The 6,219-nt window shown below is 47.9% G+C and overlaps 1 long non-coding RNA gene across 1 annotated transcript; it reads right to left on the reverse strand.

The window, feature by feature from the left end:
• Positions 1-1,992: 1,992 nt before the first annotated feature.
• Positions 1,993-5,785, reverse strand: LOC307181194. The gene is made up of 3 exons (XR_013826090.1): positions 5,540-5,785; positions 5,143-5,277; positions 1,993-2,415 (listed from the first exon to the last, which is right to left on the reverse strand). It is a non-coding gene; the product is annotated as an uncharacterized lncRNA (long non-coding RNA).
• Positions 5,786-6,219: the final 434 nt, after the last annotated feature.

Consider the following 6,219-nt stretch of genomic DNA (forward strand, 5'->3'; position numbering starts at 1 on the left):
CTCCTCCTACACTTCCCCACTCACAGGCCGAGAGAAACCAAGCTCTTTCCCCTGACCTAAGGAGGAAGGAGATCCAGCAACAGTGCCAGAAGAGGCACATGGGAGGGGCCCTTGCACTCCCAGAGAGCCGTGGACTCGTCATGTAGGTTTGGGTGGAACATGGTAGCTGGAAGAGACTCAGGACCTGACACCTATGGGACTTCACCTGCTGTACAGACTCAGAAACCATCTGTGGGCTGTGCGAGCTGAGGAACGGTGGGGGCACTTGGATGGACTGGAGGTAGAGGGGAGGGTTTTCCCTGTTGCAAAGCACAGGCTGTGGTCTTTCTGGGCTGGAAATATTGACAGCTCAGCACCTAATGGAGGGTGTTGGTTGGAGGTGTCCTGGTAATAGAGTTTCTTAGGGAGGTGAGAGGAGATTCTGGGAGGATGCAAAACACCTCTGAGAGCCTTGGACCACACACCCAGCCTTCTGACCCCAGCGGTAGAAGGTAGCAATTTCTTATATTTAAAGCTGTCCCAGGTCAGGACAGCCGATTTCCCAGGGCCTGAACAGTGAGGAATACAGGTGGGTGTTGCTAGTGATGAGCAGTGTCCCTGAGCAGAGGACAGACAAGTGTTCCCGAGCAGCCAGAACAAAGGCTGTTGGTTCAGCAAGACAGTCATGAAGGGGGTGAGGCAGACACCATGCTGGAACTCACAGCAATCTTTGCCATTGAATAAGCCCCCACAGTGGAGTGAAGTGTTGGAAGAGGGAAGGGAAGATGGGGGACTGTGCGGGGCAGCCACACAGGTGAGCGTGCATGGAACACATAGAACATCTTAGTTCCTTGGAGGGTTTTTATTGAGAAAATAAGGACAGGTCCATGAGGCAACCCTGAAATATGGACGGTCTAGAAAGTCATTTACTTTTTTCTTGTCAAGCTTTACCTCTTCCGGGTGGAAAGAGGAAAAGAGAAAGAAAGGAAGGAAGGAAGAAAAGAATGACAAGAGATGTCCCTAAGGGTTTACTGGTTCTCCTCCATAGGGGCCTGGCCGTGACCTTAGCAGAATATGCCCTCAGGAGACCAACACTGTACCTCATGTGACGCCAGGGTGACTGCAGGTCCCAGGGCACTGCTTCCTTGCCCAAGCACAACAACTTGCCTGAGGGCAGCTTCCCTCTTCACTAGAGTCTATCCATGTCCGGGGTTCTTTTTGCTACAATGAGGGGCACTAATAGTGGGATCATGGTCATGATGGATGATGTTGGGGTTTCCAAGGAAGGGCAGCATGGCTGGCCTTGTGTCCTCTGGGCCTACTGGAAGCTCCAGGTAGTGGGGGTATGTTGGGGCCAGGCAGGGAAGCAGTACTTAATGTTAGTCAACTCTAGACTTTAAGTGGTTAAAATTGAAAATATATATTTTATAAAAAAAAAAAAAAAAAAACCTCCAAAAACCCTGGCATGTGAATGTACGTAAAACCTTATGGCTTAAAAAGAAAAATTCTTAGGCCAAACGAAGGAGTACATTACTGATACATTCTAAAACATGAGCCTCAAAAGCATGATATTCAGTATCAGAAGCCAGACATAAAGGGCACATATTGTATGATTCCAGTCACATGAAATATTGAGAATAGGCATATCCGTAGAGACAGAAAGCACATTTGTGGTGGCCGTGGCCTGAGCATAGGTGGAATAGAAGAGACTAATGGGGATGGGGTTTCTTTTTGAGGTGATTAAATGTTCTGGTATTAGTGCCGATGGTTGCACAATTTTGTGAATAGATTATAAATCACTTTTCAAAGAGTGAATTTTATGGTATGTGAATTATGTCTCAACTTAAAAAATGGTGATTAATAAATGTGATTTTTAAAATAACATGGGAAACATTATCATGAGTTTTATTTGCTTCCTGCCATCCTAAGCTCTGTAGATATGAAAAAAGACACACACACACACACACCCAAATGAGAACAAGCACTATTTACTCAGAACTTGTCTATAGAGCATGGGAGTCAGCCACCACCACTCACATCAGGCTGAGACTCAGGGCACACATAAGAGTGGGGACACTTTGTGGTGGCAAAAAAAGGAAGCCATGTCCTCCCGAGAGCTTGTGATGCAGGGAGGCTTGAGAGAAGCTGATAGGAAGAGGGGCGTCTTACGTGATTACTTAGGGGAACATATTTGGCCTTCCCCACATTTGGTTCTACATGGAAAGGACTGAAAATTTCGAAGCTGTGAGTCACTGACCAAGTCCTGACCCTTAGGTCCTATTGCTGCAGAGGTTGGAGTCTGGTTTTCCAGATTGGTTGCTGCATGTGTGGGGCAGGGCCTTGTGGCTGGAGGGAGAGTTTCCCAGGCTTCCAGGTGGATTTAGAAAATTCTGCATCCCAAAACCCTCCTTCATCATCTTCAAGCAATCAGATACTCTGTGGATAGAGAAACTTGAATCAATGTTTTTAAAATTAACTGCAAACAGAATTATAAATGACTAATGTACAATATAATGACATACTAAAAGGCAAATATCAATAGAAGAATCAAACAGAATTTTATAAATTCCTTCCAAGAAATGAATATGCTCAATTAAAATCACACACTCCTGAACTTCAGTATTTGGTAGTACATATTTGTGTGAAAAGAATTTTCAAATATGAAATATGCAAACCAGGCAAAATCTCCTTATAAGTGAGCATTAACAGCTGAAATTTTGATGATAGGAACATGTAATAAGCTAAATGGCATCCCTCTTGCAAAAGAATTCCATTTTTCTCATTAGCAGACTTGTATCACAAAAAATTGTACTAAATATATTTTAAAGTTCATAAACATTTTGTGGAAAAACTGCAAACGATAGTAATTATTACAGTAATGTGAATTTACTGTAAATCTTAGGATTTTTTATTTCACTAATGTTCACATTGTAATGAATCTCACAACAAAAAGAGTATCAATTCATTCAATTTTTTTCTTGACTCAATACCGAAATCTGGCCATCTGGTCGACCTTGCCGCTGCAGACGCCAAGTGACGTGCAACTCGTGTGAACCTCAACAGGAAGTATCCAGATCGCACACGGGCGAAGGCGCACCGCCACACCGATGACAGCCGTTCTCGACCCAGGACACCATCGGTCCCATTTCTTGCCCTGGAGGGTCCTCCCCTCTGCCCGCGCGTCTGTAGGCCGTTCACTGTCTGCAGAGCTTCTTCAGACAAGCTCCCGACAACAATGCCCACCCGGGACCGCGGCCAGGCTCGTGTCTCCTCCCGACCATCACGTATGCCCCGGCCAGTCCCTGTTTCCCAAATAGAAATGACTACGACTTAGGACCACCGAAGCCTAGGAGGAACTGCCGCCCCTCCATGAGCGCCCTACACGCTTGCCCTCGACAGTCGGCGGTGAGGGGACCTGAACAGGTAGGAAACGCAAGCGCCACGCTGACGAGGCGACCAAGGAGTGGGGACGGGAGGTCCCTGCGTAGACGTCGTTTCAATCTGGCGGGTGGCTCCCGTCTGTTGAGCCGCATCCCGTGCCCCTTCCTCGGGGCAAGAACCGCCCCCGTGACCGCCTCTCCTGGATGCCGGAGAAAATGAAGTGGACCCATTGAGCAGCCCCACGGCCTCGACAGCATAGGGCTGTAGCCGGGCCCCCAAGGCGGCGAGGACGCAGCGACGGATCGTTCCACACGGAGTACGACGTCGGGCACGGACATCCTCTCCTGGTTGCGCGTAGAAGGGTAGGAGGTATCGGCGGGCCAAGGGGCATCAGGGAGTGCTGGTCGACCGGCGCAGACCTCCCCCCAAAATTTCGAGGGAGCTCAGTGTCGGCCCCACAGCACACTTCTCTCCACATTCAATCTCCGGTAAGACAGGACGCGCCCACCACTCCGCACCACCGGGATGGTCGCTGCCTGCGTCGCCGGCCTCCCGGAACTCTGGCCTGCGCCTGGCGGGCGAGTCACATCCCTCGCGAAGGTCGCCAAAGCTCAGGAGGGAAGGGACAATATAAAAGCGTCCGCCAGGTGGCTCCCGACAACGGGCTCGTACGTCAGCGTGATGGATTCTGATCGCTGGCCGGCGAGGGATCAGCTCCGACCGCCCAAACGCTCGAGATCGTCTCGGGCCGTCCGCCTAGGAGCTCCCTGTTGGTTAGGCTCGGCCTGGCATGACGCGACCCCAGCAGCGGGCGGGGCTGGGAAGATTTGGGCAGGAGGCTGCCGCGAAGGAGAGGCGCTCCTCACGCTAATGTGGAGAATTCTGCAGTCAGAACCCTGACTCAGAAGACTTGGGTTCCCTTAGTGCCCAGCCTGTTACCTCCTTATCAGGAGACCTTAGCAATTCACTTGGTTGCTCCAATTATCTCTGCCCACCCTACACCTGTGCAGCTCTTCTCTCCATGAGTCTAGAGCTGCTTTCCCAAAGAAGACATCCCCATGCCATTGCAGGTAGGAGCCAAGGAGAAAACTGAACATTTGCAGCTGGACCTATTACATAAATTTTATGTATCCAACACAGGAAGATACAAGACTGAGAGGGTCTTATACCTTTAGCATCACATGAGCATAGTTTTCATGAAACAGTGATGCACACTCGGCAAGTCCAGGGGTGTCAGGAAGAAGAAACAAACAGACACATGCACACACACACACACACACATACACACACACATCCCCGGGTCTAATAGGAACACTTACCAGGGCTGGCAATGGTGGGAGCAGAAAGTCCATTGTTCCCACCTCTGGGGTTCCCTGGGCTAGAATCCAGCTCATTCAGGCAGATCCTGGTTGTTTTACTGATGGATCTGTGTGGGAGTGAGGTCTTGGAGCTCCCCAGACTGTCATTTGCTGTCCAGTGCTCTACACTTTGTTCTATGTACTATGCCCCTTCTCCTGCATACACAGTCACAATTAAGAAAATAAGAATCTGCAGACATTGCATTCAACTTTCTAATTTGAATGAAGGTTAACAACATAAAGGAACAGAGTTATGTGAATAACTTTGCTAAGGAACTTACATTTATCTTTATAAAACTATCAAAATGTTTATGAGTAGTCTGTAGAAAGTTAAACATTTTAAAATTAGGAAAAATAATTGATTCTTTATTGCTATCTCTCACCAAGCCTCCATTCACCCCAGCACCTATAACACAGGACTCACCTGATGAAACGCCTGCTCCCCACTGACGTAGAGATTTCTGTTCTGAGTCATTCTCTATCCCCTGTGTTCACCACATTCCTAAGTCCACTGCAGCCAGTAACATGATGAAGGAGGTCACTGAGCCCAAGGGATGACCTTTAAAAAAAGAGAAGGAAAAAACCTCTCCCGTCTTCTGTGAGGTCACAGCCTTAATGGAGGCTGGAGCAAGTGAAAGTAAATGTTGGGAAAGAGAGTGTTTCTACATTGGTCCCTGACATGCCATATCCCTAAAAGGGTGGTGAACATAATTGGCGTTAATATTTCCTGGGTGCACTTAGAAGATCTGGACCCAAAGTAGAAACCTGACCACTTGGCAAAAGATGGATCAATTCAGGAATCAAAATAATTTTTTTCTCACCTGTTGTTTCATTATCAGGAACTCTGCCACCATCTGCGCTCTTCTGCATCCTTATGCAGGGACAATCCGGAAATCAAGCAGATAAATCTGAAGAAAGAGAAAACAGCCATGAGAACCCAGCCTTTCAGAGTATTGTTAGATATATCAAGCATCAATCCCCAACCACTCAGCTGGGAGTGACCCCTGCCACCTTACCCACAGGCATGCGCAGACAGAAGGAACGCTTTTTCCTCCCATGGTCAAGAACAAGGCTGCATTGGCTACTCGGCATGTAGGGAGAATATAATATCCTCATTTTGCAGAAAACAATGCAAGTTATGGGGTGTTATACTTTGATTGGACTTACTGTTCAGAGTTATTAGTTTATTAATATTCAGTTCCTAGGATTAACACTAATTCCCAGGTAACCCTTATCATGGTCTCCTGGAGAGTCCTGTCTCCACAGCAAGGACACCTCTCACAAAATTCTTATTTAATAATTCTTGATGAAAGACACCATCATTTGTTCTCCAACACCAATTACAGGCCTTTAGCACCCCTGGTGCACCCACCACCACCCCGGATGCCCTTGCCCTTAGTCACCTTGGTTCCTCCCCATGTGGGAATCAGTAACATCAGAGACTCAACCCTAGCTCTGCCCTTCATGTCCTTGGCCATGTGGCCAGGAGATTTTCTATCAA

This window comes from Stenella coeruleoalba (genome assembly GCF_951394435.1).
Source record: "Stenella coeruleoalba genome assembly, contig: scaffold_75, whole genome shotgun sequence".
NCBI classification, from domain to species: Eukaryota; Metazoa; Chordata; class Mammalia; order Artiodactyla; family Delphinidae; genus Stenella; species Stenella coeruleoalba.